The 25,987-nt window shown below is 42.3% G+C and overlaps 1 protein-coding gene and 1 long non-coding RNA gene across 3 annotated transcripts in view; one reads left to right on the top strand and one right to left on the bottom strand.

Annotated features, from left to right (window-relative positions):
• Positions 1-6,160: 6,160 nt before the first annotated feature.
• LOC121668286 lies at positions 6,161-17,814 on the bottom strand. Its single transcript, XR_006017330.1, has 3 exons — positions 16,913-17,814; positions 10,476-14,785; positions 6,161-10,374 (listed from the first exon to the last, which is right to left on the bottom strand). It is a non-coding gene; the product is annotated as an uncharacterized LOC121668286 (long non-coding RNA).
• A 97-nt stretch (positions 17,815-17,911) lies between these two features.
• The window catches only part of RNF19A (ring finger protein 19A, RBR E3 ubiquitin protein ligase), a 57,587-nt gene continuing 49,511 nt past the window's right edge, over positions 17,912-25,987 (top strand). Inside the window, exons 1-2 of one of the 2 annotated variants that reach the window (XM_042035920.1) lie at positions 17,912-18,014; positions 20,932-21,076. The gene's annotated coding sequence lies outside the window, so the exon portion shown is untranslated. Of the gene's footprint in view, positions 18,015-18,544; positions 18,906-20,931; positions 21,077-25,987 lie in introns of those variants that run through there. The other variant, XM_042035921.1, reaches the window with a different exon arrangement.

Genomic DNA, 25,987 nt, shown 5'->3' with positions numbered 1-25,987 from the left:
CTGCGATCTGCTGTGCTTAGCAAACCTGCCTTTCCTCATTCTCACCAGTGTAAATAAAGACTAATTTAACTGAAATCAGTGGTTATACTGCTGGGTGTAGTAGGATTTGATTCAAGCCCATGGTGGTGAGTATACAGTTGTTGACAAGTGTGCATAAAACAAGCCAATTACTCAGCTCTCAAAAGGACTGGGAAACCTTTACATCTGTACCAGCTAAAGTCTGTTCTTTGGAATGACTGATCTCATCCTGGCCCAAAAGGTAAAGGAAGAGAAAAAGAAAAATTCCCTTGTTCTCCTTATTCTGTTATTAGTTAGCATTTTTATTAGTTAGCATTTTTCTACATATTAATAGCACTCTAAGTGCCCACCCTTCCTTCAGGGCCTGCTATGAAGGGATGAGTGTAAGAGGAATGACTTTTCAGTGGAGGAAATGAGTGGACCAATGAATCAAGGAGACAACACCTTCCAAAACATGGGGAAAGGCAAGAAGGCATGGCTGAGAGGAGGCAATCACTCACATGCCACATGCCTCTTAGAGTCTTTGTGAGTCTTTTTTTTCATTCAAGCTTATTTCACAATTGCATTCAGTTGCTCCAGCCTTCGCACAGACTGACATGAGAGAAATTGTCCATCAGTGTTACAAATGGTCTAGTTCTTACTCGACAGTCGTCTGCTGTCACACAGATTTTATATTAATCCTGGCCGCCTGGAACACATGGCTCAGAGTCTCATCTTGAGAACCTTGCCTTAAGTCTGAAGTTAAAAGCAGGGGGTTCTTTTCCTATTTCTGATATAATATACTTGAAACACATGTACTGAACTCTGGAGATTTCTGCTACTTTATATTCCTTGATAAAGGCTCTTCCAAAAAAAGCTCCTGTATGTGTTGCAGTGTTTGCTAGAGGCACAGTGGTAAATGGGTACTCTGTGTCCTTTTGGTTGGCATTAAGATTGTAATGAATCATTGATAAAGCTAATAATGTACTCAGTTTAATCTAATATTACAGCACAGTAGCTGCACCCAGGGCTTACAGCACAGGAATATACAAAAGTAATTAATTTTACACTACTGCTGCTAACTGCGGTTAAACCTCTCCAGGTCATGAAAGTTTGCTAAAGCAAGTGAAGAAAATGATCACTGTAGACTGGGCAGGTGCTCAGTTTTAAAGAGCTGTGCCAGACTCGGTGGCACTTTAACAAAAGAGGATAATTATATCTGATACACATCTGATGTATCCCAAGCAGCCCATAACAGAGCTATTGACAGCTACATATGAAACTGAGCTACATGGGAGCTCACTTCAGATAGGAATCGTTGCTTCCCAAGTCTTTCATGGAGCATGATGGATGTTTACTTCACAAGCAGACTCATTTCATTTGCAAAGTAAGAATAGATAATATGGGCCCAAAGTAATCATAGCCCTGAAGCCAGCCCCTTTGCTGGCATGTACCATAATAGCTCCTTGATGGGAGTCATGCAGTCATGGGCCAGGTGGAGCTCTGACCCACTCCCTGAAATTACAAACTAAGCATTGTCTTTTAAATTAACATTTTTTTAAAGTTTAGATCGGAGTATTATATTCCAGTTTGCTATACATTTAAGTAGTGTCCATAGACAGACAATTCTCATCTGGTATCATGTCCTACCGAGGTGGAAAAATTTAGTTGAACTCACTCCTCTGACAGCAAAAGCCAGAACCAAATTAAGCCCAAATTTATGCTGGTCTGTGGATCATCACAGCCCAAGACATTCACAAGGGCATTGACTGCTTCCTCACTAACAACAATGCTGCATTTTCTGCCTCTTCAGAAACTGTACTGTTAGCTAGAGCATAAGAAGCAGGGCAGGATAGGAAAGGAGAGGATGCGACAGGACAAGGATACATTGCTGGCTTGAGCTTGTGATGCCGTCAGACTCAGTCTTCTGCTACGTTGGAAATGTTTCTGTCTCAGAGACTACCATCATGCTACCCATCTGCCAGGCTCACTCTCCAGACTGATCAAGGAAACATCAGCTCAAGCCTCCAGCCAGCCTCTGAGGGAAACCATCCTCTTCCTACTCAAATGCCCAGCATGTCCTATCTTCAAAGGAAAGTCAAACAGATGGACTTGACCAAACAGGAATTTATTGGGCAGGAGACTTGAAGAGCAGAAAAAGCTCCCCAAAGACAAGCAGTCATTCCACAGCCCCACATGAACTTGTCTCTTGGTGGAGGCCTGTTTGGCCAGATAGCCACTGCCCCCCACTGCTTAGGGCAGGCTAACCAGAGATGCCCTCCTCCTCAGCCCCTGCAAACTGCTCTGCTTTGACTGATGCCTTTCTGCACCAACTCCGCAACGAGCAGGGAGGGCAGCAAGTCCCCTGCCTGGTCCCTTCCCTTGTCCATAAATTCTTTACCTCAAGATGACAAAAGCAGGTGGTGTTGCTACTCACCCTACTCATGTGGGGTTGGTTTGCCCTCTGATATCATAACAGATGGGTGTATTTCACATCAGGTTATGACACAGCTACTCTTTTTCCTCACACTACTAGGACTAGGACAAGTCAGACATGGTGGGACAGAGCTGGGATTCAGGTCCTAGCAAAGTCAACAGTCTCCAAAAGGTTAGGCTCCTGCGTCATGTTTAGCAGCAGTGCTAATGAAGCAGAAGAGCTCAGTGGGAAAAAAGTCCAAAGACAGATAAAAACATTAACAGAGATGGAACAACACAAGGAAACAAGAGTACTATAGCCAACTGAAATAACACTGAACGTTGGAAAACTGCTATCAATCTAGGAGATAGCCTGTCAGAGCTGAAAAACAGGGCTTTGGCACAATCACCCATGGGTTTGCCACCTCTTGATTTGAGCTTTAGAGCTAATCTATTTTTTTGTACTTGTTTTACAAACCTTGTCCAGCTGGATGGAGATTTACAGAGAAAGTTCACTGTGTTGATCAACACTGAGGTGAGTTTTGTCAAAAACACAACTCTTCCGGCAGTATGTTGAGTTTTATGGTGATAGTCATTTCAGAGTCTTATTTTGAACATTCTGCTGGGAAGTCTTTATCACCAGGACCATTTGGTTAAACAGAGAAGATTCTTAAAACTATTCAATGTTGCTTTTTAACAGCAAAAGTTTCTACGGAGTCATTGTTTTATCTCTAAAGTTGCCATAAATTTCCATCAGCTACTTTCCTCTTTCACTAGAGATCTGTGATGATAACAACAATAATAGGTCAAAAACAATTATGAAAGGTCCTAGCAAACTAATTTGTATTCAGAAGGACAGGACCTGCTTTGACTATTGTCCCTGCTATTCACAAATCCCTTCATCAGTTGAAGTTTGTTCATGTGCTCATTTTCTTGCCATTTGTCTTGGCTTTCTTCAACTGCCCTTTAGTTTTGCATAGTGGAGATTAAAAGGCAAAAAAAGAATAATGAAGAAAAAAGACCCAATTGCTTGAGATGATTTTTCTGCTTGGTGGGAATGTCTGTCTCTTCAAGGAGACCAATTAACATTCTCATCATCTCTCTGGACCTAATCTAAATATGAATAAAATATCAAACCCTTCCTAAAATTGTTCTTTGTTCTTCTTATCATACTGAAATTAACTTTTTGACAAGATGCCTGGCAGAGCTTCTACAGAAAAGGCATGATTCCTCCCCATCCACATTTGCATAATATAATGCAGTTGCATGTATCACTGGGTAGTGCTACTGTAACAACGGACACCCATCTTCCCCAAAAAATCCCAACTGTCACGTAACAATTCAGAACTGTCCCAAAGTTTGGGGAGTTTGGATATCCAGATTATGACACGTCATTTATGAACATACGGCACCACACTTTTTAATTTGCTTGAAGAAAAGAGATTGTACTGAGCTCTGAACATCTCATAGAAAGATGAAAACCTTGTATATGGAAACATTTGCAAAGTTCTTGCTGACTTCTGGCTAATTATGGTCATTCCCACAAGTAATTACATAAAGTGCTCTTGCAATCAACGTAATTGTGCTAAGTTGTTGAAAAATAAGCTTCATTAGATTTTGCCTGGTAAAATGTACTGTTTTTCAAAACCTAAATTTTTATCTTAGTTGTCAACAGGACTTTAAAAGTAAATAGGTTTTCTTTTGTCTTCCTTTTCTCTTTCTTGCATGCTGGTGTGAGATTTTTTACATTCATTACAGATTAACTGTAGTCAGAAAATTGACTATAACCTCTTGTAAAAAGCTATTATGTGTGTCTGCAAGTTATTGTATGGTTCTCTTTCATTTTGAAAACCATAAGATCTCTAGTCTTTATGGTTCTGGAATTAAAGGAATATTTCAAAATGTGAATATTGAGTGTTTAGGTAATTCTACCCTAAGTCTGTCGTGGGCTGAAATAACAAATAGTCACACAATAAGCAGAGCTGTTCCCTGACTCCTGCTGCACCCACACAACCATGCTTTGGAGGAAGAGAGTGATGTGCCAGAAGCATGCTCCCTCCCAGCAGTTTCAATTGCATTCTGTCTAGGATATAATACACCACCACCTCTCCCTTTCTGACCCCACATCTCTCCCTGGCAATCCGCCTGCTGCTTTCATTTCCTTTCCAAATGGTTCCTCTTTACTCAGCCATTTAAAAGGGGAAGCTGTAACTGCAGTAAGGTGCCCTCTGTGTCCTTCACTGCAGCTAGGACTGTTTCATAGGACCTGCTCATGCTGTTAGCAAGCATTTGGACTGGCATCATAAGCATCTGCTGCTCAGGAACAGTGGGAAGTTGCTTGTGCTCTGGAGGGAGAATGGTGCTGGGGTGAGAGGGAAGAGCAGCCCTGAGAGGAGGCTGAGGCTGCCCACAGCTCTGCTCCAGTGATGCATCAGAAGAACGTAGCCCCTTCAGGGGTATATTTAACCTCACTGGTATCCTCCATGGAGGGAAAGCCAGCTCTGTATCAACTTAGCAGCCCTGGGTTACACCAGAGGTGCTAATTGTCAAAAGGATACAGTAAATGCCATGCTGAGTGTGAACATCCACTGGTACGCCTCCGCAATCCTCTGTCTGACACATACTTTTTCACATCATGTTTTCTTTTGGAATAAAAGCTACTTGCTTATCAGCAGTAGGTACTTGAGTCTCTCCTCTCTTTTATATTAGCTAAAATAAATCTCTTGTAACCCTAAGGACATACCGGGGTCACTATTTGTTCCAGAGAAGGAAGACAGATATGGAGAGAATTTCATTAAATAGGACCTTGAATTTGGTATGGGACACCAACTGAGTAGCGTGAAATGGGTTGTAGTATGAAACGGACTCTCCCTGGCTTCAGTGCTCAGAGATGAGTGGGGTATCAGGAGCCAGAGCCACCCCTCAGAGGTCTGTGGAGGCAGGCTGAACCTCTCAGCTCTCCAGCCTGCAACCCAGTCACTTGGGTACTAAGGCAGGATTGACCAAAGTCTTCTTCTGAAAAAAGTAAATGACAAGCCCTAAGCACAGTTTCAATAGATTTTCTCTTACTTTCCATGCCTTCCTTTCATTGTAAAGGAGATTTTGTCAGAGTCATCTGTAACAGCTGCACTGTAAAATACCTCAGTCATGTGGCTTTAAACAACCCAGAGGGAAAAAAATCCCAGTTCTTTAAATAAAGATACATGTATTCTTGTGACATTTCCATACAATTGCAATTTTCAAGGGAACCAAACACTCATTACTACACAGTTCTTCAGAGGCCAAACCTGACCTTCAGTCAGAACAAATTCCCATTTGGCTAGGCTTATTCATACAGCCTACAGTTCTGTTTGAATTCTACATTGACTGAGAAAATTTCAAACTGGACTGGAGAAGAAATTAGATTAAGAGTAGGACTATTAAAAAAGCCTACATTGGCAGAGTAATGGGATAAGACCCTTAGCCTTAGGAACTAAGTTTCTCATCCTACATGTATGTTCCAGAGATCTAGATTTGGAGAAGAAGTACTTTAGAATAGTGTATTGTAACTGTAGGGAGGAAGATGAGGGTAAAGAATGACTACAAAGAGGTTAATCAAACTAGGATTTAAAAGCCCACTCAAATGTCCAACTTTTCCATATGGTAGATCACAGGTCAGAGAGACTGTCTTGCAAATTCTGTCTCCCCTGCTTCCAGGGTTGTGGAAATCTTATTTTCTCTGGTACACATTCACATAATGCCCCTGGGGCAGCTGTGTTCATTACTTCTGTGGAATACCATTTCCCCCCTGCTTTTACTAGAAGCTAGCAGCTGGAAAAGATGAGGAGCCAGCAACACAAGACAAGTCTGTGGGGACCACTAGGCAGCTCTCCATAGGTCACAGTAAGAAATTTCTAGACAGTTTGAAAAGAATTGGTCTCACTATTGCTCTGTGCACTGACACTGAGACATCATTTTTAGTTTCGGCAGGAAAAAAATATTCAGTAGAGTATTATATGTGTAAAGTTATGGCGGTTTTTTTCTGCATTTTCCTATTAATAGTTTAAAGGCAGGTACAAACAAGAGGCAAATGAAAGTCCACAGCATGCAGTATTTCCAAAGCTGTATTGAAATCTTGGCCTTTTGGATAAGATATTAGAAAGCATGATTACTCCACTGAAAAACAAGAAGGGACAGAAAAAACCTGCAAAACACCAAGGGAAAAAAAATCTCATTAAATTGGAAGGTATATAAGAGTTGGGGAAGTGAGCAAGCTGCAGACAACTAGGAGTGCATGGCAGGGCTCTGCTCCAGCAAATTCTGGCCAAGCCAGTTGGAAAAGCTCCCCATATTTCCCAAAGGAAAGTGAAAGTCATCAACACTTTCCTCCAAGCCTATCTGTGCATATGAAAGAAGGGTAAGAAAGAGTTTTCTTCCGTGTAACTATTTTTGAACTGTCTTTCATTTACCTGGCTCTAGAGAATGGCACTAGGATTAGATATATACCAATGGCAGGTTTTATTTATTGATCAAAAAATTGCCAATTGAAACATTATAATGTGAAGATATCCATAGGCAGCAGGGACGAGGCAAAAGGAACTTTGAAATGGAAAATGCCCAGAAGATACATCTAGGTGCTTTTCTTTAGCAACACGAGTACTAGTCAGTTTGGACACCCAAAGATTTTCTTAACTCCTGTTAAGACATTACACATGGTTTCTTGTTGCCCTGCTACTTAATTCTATATATGAACTATTGAGACTATTTCTCTGACATTGGTATATAAGTACCTTATATTCTGCCAGTATCCATTTCAGTTTCAGGAACTTAATATTTAGATATAATTGATATTCTTTCTTGCAATTATACTAGCTCAAGAAGTTTAATTGCTCAACTTGATTAAGCTCAACTTCATTTGTGGCATAGAACTTCTCTCTTTTCTCCAACATACTTTAGCATGGTTAGTGAAGAGCATACTTTAGTGAAGTTCCATTTGCCCTTAACTTCCCTTTTCTATAGATAACAATCTATTTTCTCTAAGCATTCTGCTTAAATTGATTTCTCAACTGAATGCAATGTTTTGTCGTCTTCCTCAGAATTCTGCAACACTATTGAGATGGCCAGAACTGACAGCCTCATTGCTCTTGTTATGTGTGTGTGCCTATGTGTAAAAGAGAGCACTAGACCTTGCAACAAAAATATATATCCAAATTACAGATTCACTGGCATCATGTCTTCATACAGTGCTAAAATAATCTCCTGCAGTCTATATTCAGTGTTTCTGTTTATGCAACTTGTATTTTGCTTAGCAGTTAGACAAAAAGCAGGCCATCATGGGCACAGCATTGAGAGGATGTTAACTCTCTCCTCTCTGGATTCTTCCTAACCTATCAGTATTGAGAGTGATTCTATGAAGAGCGTGAAAATGACAGTTCAGTATGGTACAAAGACCTATGATCTTGTACTTTCTCATTCTACTTATTCTAACCCTCCCTTAGTCCTGACATACTTTAAGCCCACATGGAGCGCTCTCAATGGCTGAGGGACCTGGCTGTACAAGTCCTGTGGCTTGACCCTTACTCTGGTACTGCAGAAGCAATAAATCAAGGTTTCACATGGAATAAAGAGGAATAAAAACCACCAACCAGCTAGCTGACATCTCTGCACAGAAAAAAAATCCTTGCAAAGAGGTTCTCTCACTGCTTCCAGTTGCCTGTTGTGATTTGGCTGACAGAATCCTCCAGCTGTGGAAATGGTATAAGAGTCTATTTGCAAATTAAACTATGTAAGCTATCATCACAGACTACTCATAGCACTTTGCTTTTAAGTATGAACATTTATTATATCAAATAATTCTTCAAGGATCACTACCTAGATTTTTAGTAACGCTGTGGAGGAACGAAAAAATGAATATTTGATATCTTTTCTGATATTTCGCTAATTTGAGGACAGAATTCATCTTACCTAACCTTAACTATTCAAATGGTAAGGTTGAACCTAAGATCATAATCTGTGCTTTCTCTACACTGAAAGAAGAAAGGCAGATGAAGCCAGAAGGTGATTCATACAGCTTCTTCAGAGACTAGCTCACATGAGGCTACAGTATGTCACAAAAAAGTGACCTGCCTAAAATGTTTATACCAACCTATGTCTTCAGTGTCAGAATATAAACTGTTTAAGTATCTCCAGTCTTCAGAACACTATGGTTCATCCTTCATGTCCTAATTGCAGGTGGTCAGGCTCCAAGTTTTACTTACCATGGTAAGTAAAAAAAATTTTAAAAATTAGTCTTCACACATACTTATAATAGATTATATGAACCCAATTTGTGACACTTTTTCCTTTTTTGTCAGCAAAACTAAAATAAGCAGCATCCCTCCAAACCTTTGATAACTACATTAAACTCATTTTTGGGATGGGAACATGTTTCACGCCTGTCCATTGCAACCAAGAAAAATCTTAATGGTGACACTAGTTTCTAAATTCTAGCAGTACGTAGAAAGAAATTGCAAGTGGGAAAGCAACCACATCAGAGCAGTGGAAAATTGCAAGCAGTGAAAAGATTGTCCCAATAAATCTAGAATACTGCAAAAAAGGAAAATAAAAAAATACAGAAAGCAAATAGGAGATGGCACAGAATCCAAAGATTTCATAAAAATAAATGTATTGTCATTTTGTCTTCCCCTTAGGCAGTGATACTGTTTTAATGTAACCAAGCAATACAGTTGTCACGACGCAGGTGCGGAATCAGAAGGAGTGTGTCATGAGATTGCTGCTGTCAAGCTGTAATTCAGCACCATGAAAAGGATTTCCACTGATGTCATTGGAGTATTTGTTGTCATGACTAAAGTAATTACTCCACTGAGCCCTGTCTCCAGTAGCAGGCAACATCTGAGGCTTCAGAGGAACCCTCTCCTATGAAGACTGAATACATGTGTGGAGGTGCATATTCTTCCCTGGTCAGGGGTTAGTAGATTGCATCGTTAGCTTGTTGTCTTCTTCAGCTCTGTAGTACATGAATTTCTTTTTGATCATAAACTTATCCAACCTTTTGTATATGTCAGCTAACTATCTGGGCATAATAATGAATTCCAGTCACCAATAACTTCAGCTTCTATATTTTATGGCCCAGACCTGACAGATAAATAGATAGTGAACTGGGATGACCTAAAGCTTAAAACACACAGCCCTGGCATTGCAGAGAGACCTCCACATAAGCAGAGATGTGTGTTGCCTGTTACTGTTGCAGGGAATAATTTTGTACCAAATCTCATAATCTCAGTATTCCCTAGGGAAGTGAAGGCCAAAAAAACGGAAAATTCAAGCAGCAGTGGAAAGACTAGGGTCACAAGATCTTGACCAACTCATTGTCAGCACTAATGCTACAAACACAGAGCACTTCACAGCCTGGAAGGCTGGTGAGCTGTTGTTCTTCACTGAGCTCTGTGCTTGCACAGCAAGCTGAACCCAAGTAGAACTGGTTCAAATGCATAGATAAGCCCCCCAACAACATCAGAGAGCCTGCCTACTGAGCAGTATGGCTGCCCTTTTGTTGCTTCAAGCAGAAGCCTGGACTATCTCAGTGGTTAAACTTTATCAAAACTTCAAACAAACAAACAAAAAATTAAACAAGTTTCAGTGCCAAATGTCAATTCTAACCCTTTAGGGATAAATGTGGTGCAGAAACACCTTCCATAAAGCAACGAATAGCACTGCAGTCTCCAGGGAGGACTCACTTCTGCAGGTCTTGTAGTAGAATGCATCTGCAGTGAGTGTAGGATTAGGAATGGTATCTGAAGGAGAAAATGATCTCCCATAAAGCAGGTGAAACCCTAACCCTTCCTTCTAATCATCCAGACTTTGTGACTCATTATCCTTGGGTGAGAGGAAATCTCTGTCCATGTATCTTGGCCAGAACTGAGTGCAGGGGGTGGAGCAGGGGGCACAGCGAGTGTAGTCTTAGGTGTCATGTGTTAAGTTGATCTAATGCAAAAATAGAAAGGAATCAAGGGAAAAAACCCTGTGAAAACAAGCCAAGGAAAAAGAAAAGGGAAAAAAGGAAGCAACACCAATACACACAGTACCTTCTGTAGAACTTGAGGCAGACACAGTCCTCAGAGAAGCCAAATCCTCTGATTCCTGACTTGATTACTTTGGGACAGTAGGCAAATTCTAGAATGAAAATAAAAAGGCTAGTTCTGGTTCCAGAAATTAACAAGCATGGCCTCAAACACATATATTTTTAAAATAAATTCTGTTTTCTTTTTGAGAAGGAGAGGCACAGTCAGCACATCATCCAAAAGCTGTAGCACCCAACTTGTAGCACAGCAGAGATGAAGCTGGATGGAGTACCAGCTCCTGGGGACCTTGTTGGACAGCAGGGAGAAGAAAACACATCACAGCATTTTCCTCACTTTGACATCAATGCAAATGCATGTAAAGTCCCCCACATAGGGCCTTGAGGTGAAGCCATATGAGGAGCATCTGAGGTGACACATCTGTTCAGCCTGGAGAAGAGGACACTGAGGGAAGACCTCATTGCAGTTACAACTTCCTCATCAGGGGAAGAGGAGGGAAAGGCACCAATCTCCTCTCTGTGGACCCAGTGACAGGACCCAAGGGAATGGCCCAAAGTTGTGTCAGGGGAGGTTTAGGATGGATATTAGAAAAAGGTTCTTCACCCAGAGAGTGGGTGGGCACTGAAGCAGACTCCCCAGCTGTCTTGGGGTGATAGCACAAAGCCTGACAAGAAGCGTTTGCACAGTGCTCTTGGGCACATGGTGTGACTCTTCTTCAGCTGCTTCAGGTACTTCTCTTGCATGAGCAAAAGACATTTGAGACCAGCAGTTCTCTTCCAGTCACATAGCATCGTGGTCAATGTAGGCACGTCCTGGTATGCTGCCTATTGTGAATCAAAAACAGTATTTAGAGCTCTCTGTCAAAGATTTCATTATGTACCATTACTGGGTAAACTCACAGCACTGCAGTCACTGCCCTCTTTGTGTGACACAAAAGAGGCTTGAAGTCTTGGAAACCGTTGGAGAGAGTATTGGAATTGGGTGCTCCTGACCACAGGAAATTGCTGTTATTAACTTGTGTCCGGAGTCAACTTCATCCAAGGAAGCAAGAGTTTCACACTTCTGGAAGGCCTGGTTCTGGCTAGCCTGAGGAAGGAGAGACAACAGAGGAGACTTCTGGGCAAGAGGTAAAGGTCAGAATTGCTGCTTTATGAGGGTCATGCTTAGAGCAATCATAGTAAACAGAAACTTGCCAGTGATGTTGGCAGGAAGGCAGGCACAGTCACGATGCTCATGGCGAAATGGCCACCCCAGTGCCAGCCTCAGTGCATAGAGGAGAGCACTGTAGTTGTAGGACTCACCTGACGATGCTGAGGAGAACCAGGCTGCATCAGAGTGCTCTGCTCATGTCCTCTGCCCTTGGCAGTGGCTGGGGCTGCAGAATGTTTTACCATAAGTGGGAATTGCCAGACAATGGGGCAGAGATGTGTTTGCAGCTCCCCACGTAGAGCAAGCGACTCTCTCTTATGGCTTGTCTGCCCTGGTGAGGCCAGGAAGGACAACACACTTCTGAAAAGCTCACTGTGCACAGAGGTCCTGTGTCCTACTGCTGCCTGCTGTTGGCTCTCACAGCTATAGTATGAGAAAATGTGTTCCCTAAGCAGGGGCTAAAGGCAACTGCTCCTCACCACCTCTGTAGTTTTCATCCACCAATCCAACTGCACACAGCAATGCTCCTGGACAGAGCTCTGCTTCTGTGAGCACTTCTTGAAGTCAGCCAGAGGCAAAGCCATATTGAGTCTCTCCATAATGATGTGTTGGGACCCTGAGGTGCCCGCCTATGGCCCAGGATCCCATGGAGCCACCAGCCCCTGCCCAACGATGGGTCTTACTGAGCTAGGCACACCTGTGGGTTCATGTCCCAACCTGGCCTCAGCCTGTCTCCAGGGAGGTGCCCAATACCCAGGGCTGGGGCTTTCCAGGGCTGGGGCTGCCCCAGGGCCTCCAGCTGCCTGGCTTAGGGCTGGAATGGTGGGACAAGCCCTGGCGGCCAGGTCCTGCCCTGCCACCATGGGGAGTCCCTGGCCTGTGCTGCACCCTGACGAGATGGTTTTGTGGCCACAGGAGGGTCAGACGTTGTACACTCCCTGTCCAGCCAAGAAGGACACCTTGCTTACTGTCTTTATCCAATGTGTGCTCATGTGGGACATGTAACACCTAGCATGATCGCACATGACAGCATGTGACTGTGGGTTGTGTCATGTCATGCCTGCCCAGAATCCCTTCCTTCTGCTGTCCAGGCTGGCAGCTGGTACCCCAGCTGCAAACACACGCTGCCTTCAGGTCCACTGACCTCCTGGCCATGGACTTGAGGCAGGTCAGCAAACACTGTAAGGTGCTCTTGAGGAGAAACACTCTGCTTCTGCACATCCCACAGACAGTTGACAGAGGCCCCTCATTGTCACACAGATGGTTTATATTTTTAAATGCCTGTGATACTTAACTGTGGCATGAGGACATGCAGAGAGAGAAGGCCACAAAGGCCTGCTGCAACACATTTGGAGGTCCTGCACCACCAATAGCAGAGTGCAGCCACAGTGCACACTGAAGTGGGGCCCCTGTGGGCATCAAGCCCCTCCCTCACCAGCCTCCCAAATCCCAGTTTATTCATGAAGGAACCTGTAGATAAACTGCGGATGAGCCACCCCATGAAGAATTAGGCAGTAATGGGGCAAGACTTCGGGGTGCAGTGTGTCACCATGAAAATATGGAGGAGCTGTTTGTGACTCAAAGGACAGCTCAATCTGAGCAGATACTTGCCCTTCATTTCAGTGAAGTCAAGTCTAAATGCTCCCTGGCTCTGACAAAGATGGACTGTATATGCTGCTTGAAGGACTTACTTGAGAACAACTTTAGAAAAAGTATAGGTCTTCCCTGAGCAGGGTTATTTTCACCATGATTTTCATCTCTTCATATCTCTTCATTGTGATGAAAATGTTATTTAGAAAACCCTAAAGCACTTTTACCTTTATGCAACATTTCCCCCTATCCCACTGTTCTCACACTTAAACCAGCAAAAACATTCTTGCTCAAGCTTTCCACAAACAATTTCACCTTTAGGCAGAGAATAAGCACATAACTTCTGAACCCAGAAAAACAGAAATTTCAGGCTGTTCCGACTAACAGAGGAGGAAAGCTCAGGAGACTAGAATGGAAACAGTGTTGTGCAACAGAAATGATAGCCTGCTGCTTTTTGCAGTATAACTCTTACTTGATTTTCATTTATTTCTCAAACAAATTGAAGTTTTGTAAGGATACTGACAGTGATAGCCAGCTGGCCTTTAAAAATGGCTAACTCCAAGAAAATACACAGGCATCATTTTTGCATCCTGCAACTCCTTACCTCCAGAGCTTAAATATTACATCTAGAAGTAGAGTTTTAGGCATTTGAGAAACGTTAAGCTCACATAGTAGTCTTTTGCAGACTTTTGTAGTCTTGCAAGTTGAGTCACATCTTGTATGTGTTTAGGAGCATTTTTTGGATTCAGGCACCCAGATTTCTCAACCTGTTTTTATTCTCTGTCATTGGGACTGGAAATAAACCTATTTATTTAAACAGATTTTCCTTCTTGCAGTAGGCATGTTCTAGGGACTGCAGTTCTATATATTATAAATGTTCTACTTTTACTTTTTCTTATTGACTACTACAGAAATGGATTAGATCAGATGACATAATTCTAAGATATCTGAGATGTTTGAAATGGCTATGGAAGCCTTCATCTTTAATGTTTTATGACATGCCAAAAAATTTGGAAAGTTCTCAGCTTGCACATTATTTACTGGTATCTTGCCACTTTGTAACTTGGATCAGTGAGATTGCATCTACATTAGATAGCTCTATTTGTCACTAATCTCATTATACTAGGCATGTTTTCATGGTACACAGGTATTAATTTTTTTTTTAGTATCTACTGCATTCAATATAATTGATGACAATCAGTGCATGGCAAATAATCTTTCACAATGGGCAAACAGAAACCTGATGGTATTCAACACTTATTCTTGTCCTGTGCAATTTGTCTCTTAGCTGTATTTATATATAATATTTGTTATGTAGTGGTATTTATTAATGTTTCCTATTTTTGCATGCCTGATCTCTGTTTCACTATCCATGCGTATTGCAGATATTTTGATTTATCAAAGGCTTTTATCCTTTCTTCTTTATTTGCAAGTCAGAATGCATTTCCATACTACTTTTTTTCCGGCGGCAAAATTGACCCAGACCATTCTCTTCCTTCCCTATGCCACTTGTTCCTGCTGCCACATCAATCTTCTGCAATGCTTTTTGTGCAAATGCAGCCATCTGTGGGGCAACACTGTAAGACAGATGAGTAAAATCAGGGGTGCTAAAAATAAAGTCTCCAGGAAAAAAAATTAATTGACGAGACAGTTGAGCTGGAAAATGTAGGAGAGTGGTGAATCTTCCAACAAAGGGTGTTCTTCAGAACAAGATGAAAGAAAGATCAAGGACATAAATGTGTGCGTCAAAAGGGGAAGGTTTGAGGACAGGTTTTTCCCTAAAAATGATGGACTGGAGACCAGATGATGACGGAGCCTGCAGGAAACATGCAATTACCTATACAAAAATAGAGTTTGGCTTTGCCAATTTTATGTTGAAGATGATGGTTGAATATTCAGATAAAAGATTTCAAAGGGAGACTCAGATGTGGGATCAGAGACATGGAAACATTTACCCATCATATTTGATACTCTTCAAACATAAGTTTAAAGAAAAGACTACCAACACATCCAAGTCTGGCCCAAGGTGCTGATTTCACACTACCATATGAGATAGCAGTGTTTCATATGTAAATATCGAAATTACACTGAGGCCAGAAGTCCAGACAAGCAGAGATTATGAGAAGGATATACAAAATTGAGATGAGGTTGTCCATCTCATACCCTTTTCTCCATTCCTTACCATGGAGGGAAAAAGCCCTTCCTCAGCCCTCTGTGCTCCCCTCTCTTCATGCTGACATGATTTTTATCCTTCCACGTTTGACAGCATGTTGTGTGTGCTTATGCCTCCTTAGAACATACCAGATGCTTTGCTTGGAGGGCAGTATTTTTGTATTGTGATATAATACTTTGTACTTTTCTGCCAGCAACTGAATTAAATACCCACAAAGGTTAAATCCTAGATGTTCTTCAGAAAGTGTTTTGGAAAGACAGGCTAGTTTGCATTCTTAAATCCTGTATGCCTCACCAAATGCAGTGTGCATAAGGTATTTCCTCTCTGCTAAAGAGTTTGAGTAGACCCTAGTTTTCCTTAATACCTTTTTGTCATCCTGTTTTACAATAATAAGCTAGCAAGCAAGCAAGCAAGCAAGCAGCCAGTTTTGCTCTACAGCTTGTCTAGAAAAGGCTTTCTTTCTTCCCTATGATTTGTGTATTTGGTTAATTGACTCTTTTGAATACTTCTGATGAAAAGCACCTATTTGGCTGCAGGCTCTCTACTGCCAAGCTCTCAGGAGGGTGGCTGGCTGGAGATTTGCTTTGTCCCTCATCAGCTTCAAGGAGAAACCATCTGACCACCACAGTGACTGCTCAATGTCTCACTGCAGAATTTTAAAACACCTGGGGTCTGTTCCCCTCCTATTCTCCAGCATTAGCCAAGAGATTTCAGAACATTTGTACTGATGTGCTGAATCCCTCTGGTCATTTAAAAACTAATACATTACTGCATTGCTTTGCTGGCTAGTTTTTGTGTTATTTGTAGCTGCACATTTGAGCTGGTAGAATGCTTTGCTGTTGCTATTCCAAAATTTGTTCACTATCCTATCTTGCTATTCTATATGCTAACCTTTTTGTTTCTCTCTTCGTTGTCTTTCCGTCACACACCTCCATTCTTGTCTTTTTCTCCTTCCCTTTCTCTAATTCCCTTTTTCTGTATCAAATCCCATACATAACAAAATGTCCAAGACTTTACTCCACAAGTTATTGTATGCAATAAACTTCTGTATATCTTATCCAGCTGAACACAATGGCACCATTTACACGCCCTAAGCGACAGGTATGTGTTTGCAGTACTGGAGCCTGAACAACTCACCTAGCCACTGGCTTTTACAAGCAAAGAGGGAACTGCTGTGGTTTGTATACAACATGCCAAAATTCCAGTATAATCTCATTGCCTTTACCCTTACTTTCCACTTCCCCTCCCTGTTTGCTGTAATTGTCTATTCTGTCATTTCAGATTAAGTATCTCACCATGAAATGACTTGTATTTACTTTTAATTTGATGTACTGGAAGTAGTCCTATTGACTTAAATGGAATGATGCACATAAATAAAGGTAAGTATACGTGCAAGCTTTTAACTGATGGAACACTGCAAATCCCACAGGAAAAGCATGGTACATTTTATTCATTTTACTGTCTTTGCACACGTTAAATGCAGGCTGGGTGATTAATAAGTTTTCCCAGAGTAAGTTTTCAGGTTTCATACCAGCTTAACAGAAGAACCACTAGCCATAAGCACAGGATCAGCTCCAGTTCCACAGAATTCTGAGATGACATGAGACAGTATGAATGATTAACTAGGAAAAAAAAAGACCAATGTAATAAGAATGTATGCAGAGAATTCTGCAACATGCTAGAGGAGATTCGGAATTGGGCCAGAAGTGGAGGTCAGGAGCAGCGAGCAGGCTGTGGAAAGAGGGCGGCAGCTACGATAGGGTTGCAGAAGGAGGGAATCCCGTGGAAGACGGCATGAAGGTCGGTAGCAAAGTGAGACGGAGAACCCGAACTCAGGGACGGGTGAGCGATACAGGTCGGCCGGAGGCAGCCCAGGGCTGCGGCTGCTGGACGCGGGAGACCAAGAAGCCCGAGGCTGACCGCAGCTAAATGCAGAACAGGCCATGCCACGAAGGAAAAGCTGGGGGCTTCTGGGCAAATTCTGAGGCAGCTTCTGTTTCAAATGGCAAGGGGAGTGAAAAGAAGGTAAATCTGTATCTTACAGCACGGAAACAGGGTTCTGTCATTTTGGCAAATGAATCAGCGCTCAGCAGCACGACCCTATTGAAACGCCCCGATAATTCATTCTTCGCCTCGCACTTTTCCATTTCCATGGGTGTGAAGCCCACGGAATTGTACATACATATAACGTTGTACCTTGTGCTGCTGCTGCAGCTGACAGCGCTGCAGCGTCCCCCACCACGGGGGCAGAGACACCGCACCCACCCCGCCGGCTCCGAGCATCCCCCGCACCGCGCCGGGAGCGGCAGCGAGTGGGGGTACAGGGAGGCACCCCCGGCCCCACCGCGGGGTCCGCAGCGTTCCCGCCCGCCGGGGCCGCCCTGCCGGGGGCGGGCGAGGGGCGGCACCGCCGTGCGCGTTGAGCTCAGCGCGTCGCGGAAACAGACGGCCCGGGCGCCGCCTCCCTCCCCGGCCCCGGCCCCGCGCCGCCCCGCCCCGCCCCGGCCGGGCGGTGCCGCCCCCTCCGTTCCTCACTCACACACACACACACACACGCACACACGGAGGCGCTTCCTGCGCGGCGCCGGGCTCGGGCGGGCGGAGCGGCGCCGCTTCCTCTCGCCGACTCGCAGGTACCGGGGGTGGGTCCGCGGCGGGGCGGGGGGCGCCGAGGGGCCCGGCGGTGACGGCGTCCCCCGGCTCGGGCCTCCGCCAGCGGCCGCCGCCCTGAGCGTGGCGGCGAGTGAGGGGTGGAGCGGAACGTCCGAGCCGGAGCCGCCTCTGGGCGGGAGCCCGAGCCCGGGGGGGGAGAGGGCCCGGGAGCGTCCTGGGGGCTGGGGGGAAGTCGGCGGCGTCCCCCGCTGCTCCTCACATTGCTGGAGGGTGAAGTCATCGTGCCCATTGTCTCCCCCCGGGCGGAGCGAGCGGCCCGTGGTGGAGGAGGGGGGCACGGCCGGCCCCAGGGCTCGGGGAGCCCCGGGTGGGTCCCGCTCGGCCCCGGCGCGGCGGACGCGGTGTGTGGGGAGGAGCTGCCGCCCTCTGCCAGCCCGGGTGGGCCGCGGGGGCCCCTCGGCCGGCGCCGCGCTCCCGCCGCCCGGCAGCGGCATCGGGCCGGGGGCCTGGGAACTCCGGCACTCGAACTTGCGGGGCACCGGGAGACCTGGCACAGGGAGAGGAGCGCGAGCAGCTCCCGGGGCTCCAGCGCTCTCCGGGGGCACCGTTCGCACCCTCCCCCCTGAGAGTTTCTAGCTGATCTCTCTGTGGTCGGTTGCCCGCCCCAGATCCGGTGGGTCGGAGGAGTGGAGGGGTTGGCAGGGATACTGGCATCTCGGCTGTGAAGGTGGTGGGGGACAAGCAGTGGGAATAGCCCGCGTCCTGCCGAGTGTTTTCCATGCACAGGTCCTTCTGCAAAGCTGGGAGTTTTCCACCTGGCAGTTTGCTATACACACACAGCAGCTACTGCAGGACCACGTTCGAAAGATAGGGAAGAATTGGTAACATACTGTGTGAAAGCCAGCGTGCATGTAAGTGAGCTGAAGAGGTGATGGCTGGCAAAGGGAAGGCGTCCTTCTGCCTTTCTTCTTCTGCTCCAGTACTGCCTCTTGACACAAGGAAATGGGGCTTTGCCAGAGGGGGTAGTATGGAATGGAATTATGGGGATATGCCAAAGGGACAGTACTAGAATGCTGTTACTGCTGAGCAGAGAAAACAAAATTTGAAGCCTTCATGCCCTTATGGTTGCTTATTGGATATGTGCCTGTGTTTCTCCATGAGCACAACAAATCTTGTTTCTGTTAAAATAGTGTAGTTGGCATTGGTACTGATAAGTGCTTTAGCTCAACTATTATCAAGGATAGCATTATTTTATTAAGGGCAGTTTGGGGGGGAAATGTGTCTTGCAGGGTTTAATTCTGGAGACAAAACTACACATAAATTCATTTCTTAAAATTAATTCCCCCCTTGGTGTTTTTTTTTTAATAATTAAACTTTTTGTCAGTCAAAGAACCATATTTCAGTATCCAATTAAGTGTTTCTTACTAAATTCATTGGAAAAGAAAGTTTTTAGTTTAATATCCAGGTCAAACTGAAGTAAAATTCTGAATTGCCCAGCTAACAGAATTCACCTGAATGCTTAGAAATGATGGCTGTGTAACATTACTTAACAGTTTACAAAATCTGGTACTTACTTAACTGTAAACATTTAAATGCTTGTACTTCAAGCTTTCAAAAAGCTGAGAAAGCACTTCTTTATTTTTAATTGCATGTGAACTTGGCCTATTTGTCCAGAAAATGAAAGTTTCACCTTTGCATAATGAAAATAATGCTAATCATAAAAACAAGTTCAGTAAAAGTCATACATATGTGTAACTCTTCTGTGTGCATATTTCTTGAAGTATGCCGGTTTCAACTGCATTTTATACAATTCAGCATTTATAAAATGCTGAATTCTAGCTGTTATGTTTATGTTGTCAGCTGTTTTTGAGTTTTGGACATGAGAGCACCATTTCTAAAAGGAGTTGAAATGCTTAAGTGTGGTTTTCTTCTCTCCCCTTCAACTTAAATCTGTCAGACAAATGACACATTCCTTATGCCAAACAATCATCAGATTTTGATTAATCATGCTAGCTGAGGCTCAGGAGGAAAGAAGATACTTGACAGATGTATTTGTTTACTTTTATAGTGAGTACAAATTCTGGTCTCTCCATTAGTAAATGAATCATTAAAACTCCCTTAGCTATGGGATTCCCAGTTAGCATTAATACATGCATTAGGAAAACTTGTTTTATGTGAATATTATCAACCTGTGAAAGAACACAAGCCTTTGAATTCGTTTGGCAGTTGGGTAGAGCCTTCCGTGGTGGAAAAGATACGGTTTATGCGTTTTTTCCCATATTCCTAATTAACAGCATTTAGCTACTATTCCCCACTAGAAAAACTTCAGACTGAATTTGTTCAGTGGTTAGGTGATTCTTCCTAACTAGTCCAGTATGTAGGGTTTTCTCCCGTTTACTGGGTCTCTTAGATCCATGCTTAGTCTTACTAAAGTATTCCTTACAAAGATCCAGCCCACACACCACCCTCCTTCCTTCCAGGATGACAATGTAGGATGCCTCAATCTTTTCATAGGACTTCTGAATCCTGGTTTGGAAGCACTAAGAAAGATCTTTGAGCTCTGAAGTACAACTACAGTACTCTGGACCACAGTCCTCTGATGGCCTTTAGCCAAGCTTGTGGTCTCCATTATGGGGTCAGTTCACTCTGGCCCATGGTCAGACATCCATATTAGCTTTGTGATTTGTTTTCTGAATTGTATGTAAACATAATGTACCAGCAGAATAAGTTTTAATACCTGAATTAAATGAGTTGATGGATACATGTTTTGGGTTCTATTCTTAGTGTGATTTCTGGTTTGTAGCTGAGATGTGAGTCAATCCAATTCTTTCTGAGGGTCAGCGAAAGCTCTTTGAATGATTAATAAAAGTCTTAATTCTAACACTGGCTAATCCATAAAGAAGTTGATTTCAGATTTTTGTCTTGTGTTTATCTTAGCTCTGTTTCCATTGTGCCTTCTGTGTTAACTGATGGAAGATGCGTAGCTGAATAAATTGGTGTGCCTAATACAGCTTCAAGACACTGGGAATGGTGTTGGATCTTACTGCTAAATTGCACCTGGAGGTAGACTTCTACCAAGAAGGTAAAAAGTTACATTGAGACTCAGAGAACCGATTGTTTTTATTAGTGTTGCAATGTACCATTTTTTCCCCTAGTAGGAAGAATATGGAAGAGGCTGTATCAGTACCTCTTAAACAGTTGTTAGGGGTTTTTTTTTTAATGTTCCTATTTTTCACAAGAGGAGGCTTCCTTGTATTTCTGAGTCTCTGAAGTGGAAGTTTTGTTCTTGTTTTATTCTAATTTTAGTTAATTTCAAGTAGTTTGTATTTTAAATCATCAATGAAATAATCTTTAAAGAAAAGCATATACCTTTGTATGTTTTATATAGATTACACTTCAGATACTTTTGTGCTGTAGTTTAACTCAGAAAGAAACTTACAAATAGAATTCAGAGTAGAATTACGCTCTTCCTTCTAAATATTCACTTGAAGGATTACTTCAACAGATTTCTTCAGGCACTTTTTATGATTTATTTTATTTCTTGGTGCATTGTGATAATAAATAGGTATTTAGTCTATTGCTGATATTCATGGATTGACAGATTTCTTCCAAACTTCTGTAAACTAATGTTCACCTCATTATTGCAGATTTTCTTGTAAGTTTATTTTTAGTTGATGAAAAGAGACTTTGTGGAAGAGACTTCACTCATCTGAGTCATAAGGTGGCTTAGTCTTTTCTTCAGTGATCTTGATTGTTTCATGTACATTTCTGGCAGTTCTCAAGCACTTCATAACTGTGTTTTACAACTTGGTTTTGGTGGCTGGTCTTTCTCTGGCATGGGTTGCTTGTTTTTTCTGGTTTTTTTCTCTTAGTGCAAGTACTGACTCAAGGATCCAAACCAAAGCAATGGGTATCTATAAAGAGCTGTAAATGTTGTGTGGGGCTCTACAAGAAGTTTTCTTACTGTTGTGAGCATGTCTTATGCCAGCTTTAGAATGGTCTTTGAGTTCTTCAAAGTAGAATTTGGACAAGGAAGAAAAGCCCCATAGGTGAGCTGTTGAGATGTCATTTGTGATACCACCCTTACATCTTTCATCATTAAGGCAAGGGAAAAGGGCTTTCAGTGTCTGTTTTGCTTTAACTTCATTGATGTTGTAGCATATTTCTTAAAAGAATTAACTATACCTTGGGGCTTATCCGTTGAACAAGAAAAAGTAGGAGTACTTTCATTTTAGGTTACTTTTTTGTGATGGAAAGATTACTGTAGGCTTTTCCACCCTTAAACTGTGGACTGAAGTCAGTCACCTACTGGGCAACTGGTAGCCTCCTGTTAGACAGGTAGCCAAACACTGTAATTACCTTTTACAAAATGAAAATAGTTGTTGTCCTTTTTTTTTTTTTTTTTTAAGGGCAAGTTTCCAAAGATTCGCTTTGCATCTAGACATACTGCACCAGTCTGGAAAGGTGATAAAAGAGTTATTTTAACCTAAAGCAACTTAGCAAAATGACCTAATGAAATGAGCTTAAAGTTTCATATATACAGGTGTTTCCTCAGGCATTAAAACTTCCTCTCTTTAGAGGCCAGCATATCCCCTAATGATGTCTTCAGCAAGACATTTGAAGGGCATCTTGCAGAAATAAATGTTTGTACCAATTGAGTTTGGTATAGTCACTTGTTTTTGCTTCCTAAATAGAGCACAACTCTGTTAATGCAAGTATCCTGTTATTGTTCAGCACAAACTATCATTGCAGGACTATGTCAGATCTGTTCTGCTTCCATTTATAGTTGAGACAAATTACTGTTAAACAAACATTTTTCCATAGGTCCTTTAGCTGCTCCCATAAGGCAGATTAGAGCTTACTCTAAATTGGAGCCCCTGGCTGTCCCCTTCTGTTGTTCCATTTAGTGGATGAAGAACTGCTTCAGCAAAAGGACTAACTCTGGGGAAATTATGTGCAGTAAGAATCATGTTGCTTTGTTCTCATTGTGTTTCACTGATGCTGCATATCCTGAATAAATAAAATTATCACTTTTAAGTTTCTTGGTTAATGATCAGATTTTTCACATAAAACCAAACTCTGTGAGCCACATCAAGTAATCAAGTTCTGTTTTTATCCTAAAATGCTTAATCTGTCAGACCATTCCAGATGTAGTGTTCCGTGCATTGTGTACGACTTCTGGTGAGACAAATTTACCTTGCATGTGTTTGCAAGAAATGTTTTTTAGGGAGTGCAAAGTAGTCTTGAACCTCGGGGGATCTTCTGAATAGTGCAGGTTCTGGTGGGACTGAAGGTTTTAGTTGAGGCATGGGGCTTTCACAGTGCTGCCTGGCTTGGATATGATGGCACCACAGCACTAGTGCGAACTCAACCAAACTTGTTTTTATTTTTAAATATTTATATGAAATAACCTTGTTAACTGCTCTTAGACAAATAAGAGTCTTTCTTAGCACCATAACAGTTGCATTCCAGAGGAAAAGACTACTGGTGTTGCTGTGCCTAAATGTATCATTCATCTGTTTTCTTCGCTAAAAGTACATGGTGCTCAGAACTTACTGTATATTTCTGTGAAACTGGACAAGGGGAGGGGATGTTTTGGCAGATCTTTTGCAGTATTGTCATTCAGAGCTCTATTTCAGGAGGAAATTTTTATATGTTTTTTTGGGAAATAGAAGGCTTTTATTTTGTGTAAATTAGATAGTTGAGGAGTGCTTTAGGCTTTTTATGACCTGAAAATTGGGGCCATATGCCAAGCCCATATTCATTGTTGCAGCCCTTCCTTGTATCAAGATCTAACAGGACTTTCACAGTAAATGTTTTAGTGAGTATTAATTAACATTTGTACAGGAACTGTATGTAAGTGAAGGTGCTGACAGAGAGTGGTTGTTGCAACATAGTGTTTGGCTTTTCTCCTTCATATCAAAATGCATTATGTAGGGAACTTCCAGGTGTCCCTCAGACTTCTGATAGTGAAAGAACATTTGGATGGGATTAAATAATGACTGCAGTGACATGATCCTGCTGGCAAAGATGAAGCCTGATGAGAAACATTTTCTTCTGGTCAGCCATTGGGACTATCTTACTCTGGGTCTGCCTTTCATGTTTCTGTAATAAGCAATCTAATATGTTGATCAATGCAAAGAAATGTGTCTGGAAGGTGGTGTGTGTTCAAGGTTACTTTATTTTTAGATTGTGTACTGGAAAAGTAACTTTAATCAGCATGTTCTCCACTGTGTGTCCTGATGGAGGTGCTCTGATTTTGTGCTCTACTATACTGTTAAGTCCAATATAAACAGAATAAAGCCTTTTAAAATACTTTTTTTTTCCTGAGTTGAAGACCTTGCTTCAGTTTACTGAGAAGAGCAGCTACCTTTTCACTTTCATTCTACCTGTGAAGCTGCATCTGATACTTACTTTTTGGTTGAGTTCACTTTTTTCAAAAGAAGAAGTTAAGCTTTCCTTTATATGATACTGCTAAAAATACATCTTGGGAAACCAGGAGCCCTTTTACTCAGGGTCAGAGATGGAGGTATCAAACTTCTAGCTCCTTTTTAAGCAAAGGAGACCTTAGTGCTTATAGTCTGTGAAGCCAGGCTGTTGCTTTACTAAAGTGTAAGATTTTACAGTCAGTGTAAGTTTTATCTGTGGGACAACATAGGGGAGAAACCTGCAAAGCTGTTGTGCACGCTACTCTTCATTTCACACCAGCGTGGTTTTAAGCCATCTGCATTTTGATTGAGTTAAAGTTCCTATGTGACTAGTTTTTTTTGTTTGTTTTATCTCCGGTCTTTCTTCACCTTCCTGTTCCTATTTGCTACTGCATTTTTTTCTCCTTATGTGCCAGTATGCTTTGTTTGGGCTTTGTCTGTGATGGTTGTGCATAGCTACAGAAAAGCAGACTTCGCCTTCTGTGACCTGACACCAGGCAGAAATTCAGCCAGGGCAAGAATAGAAGAGAGCCTGTAAACTCAGCACAGGAGTCCTGAGTCTTTCCATTATTAACAATTAAAGATGATTCCAAGATGAATTAGGTAATGGATTAACTAACTCATGCAAAGAGATCAAGGATAAACAAAGAGATATATCCTGCTTTGCAAGAATTTAGATTATTAGGATTACATGCTGCCTGCATGTCTGGGAAAGGAAGAACAAAATTCCCTGTTTTCAGTGTTTAACTTTGTTAGTAGATAAGGTATATGATGTGCCAGATTAATTCAACAGCAAAAGATAAGTTTAAGCTTTGCAGGAGGTGTTTTTACTGGGGAATGGGTTAAGAAATAGAAGCATCCTGTTTAGTCCTGCCCAGCAATGCTACAGCTTTTTCTTTAAAACAGTTAAGCAGTGAAAATGATTTCTTCCTACTTCCTACACCCTGTCCTAATCAGCATAATATCATGGCTGGATCTAGACCAAGAACTGTTGATTGAGTAAAATATGAAGACGGTGACATGGTTTTGTTTTCATTGTTCCTTTTTTCGTTTTGTTTCTGAGGTGTGAGATATTGCTGGCTTTTTATTAGGGCTATACAGTCATATCCTTTTTCTTATCTCAAAGGTGATACAATATTATCTTTCTGTTTTAAGGGTAAGAAATAATTTGTAAGTCACAGTTGCAACTTAAATTACCTTTCACAAGCTGTAGGGATCTTTGCACTGTATGCTTTTTAAAGCCACTTTATGGAAAACTGCATATGCACAATTAATGTAAAGCCACAGTATGCTGCATTTGTGGGATGGAGTCTCTTAAACTATCTGTAAGTTTGCTTTTGTTTCTCTCTGGTGGATAAAAATAATAAAAAATACTGGTAATAAAGAATATTTGATATGGTTAGTATTCCTCATGAAATAATGAAAATGCACCTCTAAGTATGTAGATGAATAGTTTTATTGTGCTAAAAGTCATTCAGTGAGAGAATAAATTAGAATCCTGAAAGGAAGGAGCTTCCAGTTGGCAGTACAGTGAACAGAAATGCAACACTTTATGGGTAGCCTTG

Source organism: Corvus kubaryi, unplaced genomic scaffold, assembly GCF_017639235.1.
Source record: "Corvus kubaryi isolate FWS band 111438036 unplaced genomic scaffold, C.kubaryi_AGA036_p1.0 37385, whole genome shotgun sequence".
Lineage (NCBI taxonomy): Eukaryota > Metazoa > Chordata > Aves > Passeriformes > Corvidae > Corvus > Corvus kubaryi.
This window is presented reverse-complemented; position numbering and strand designations above follow the sequence as displayed.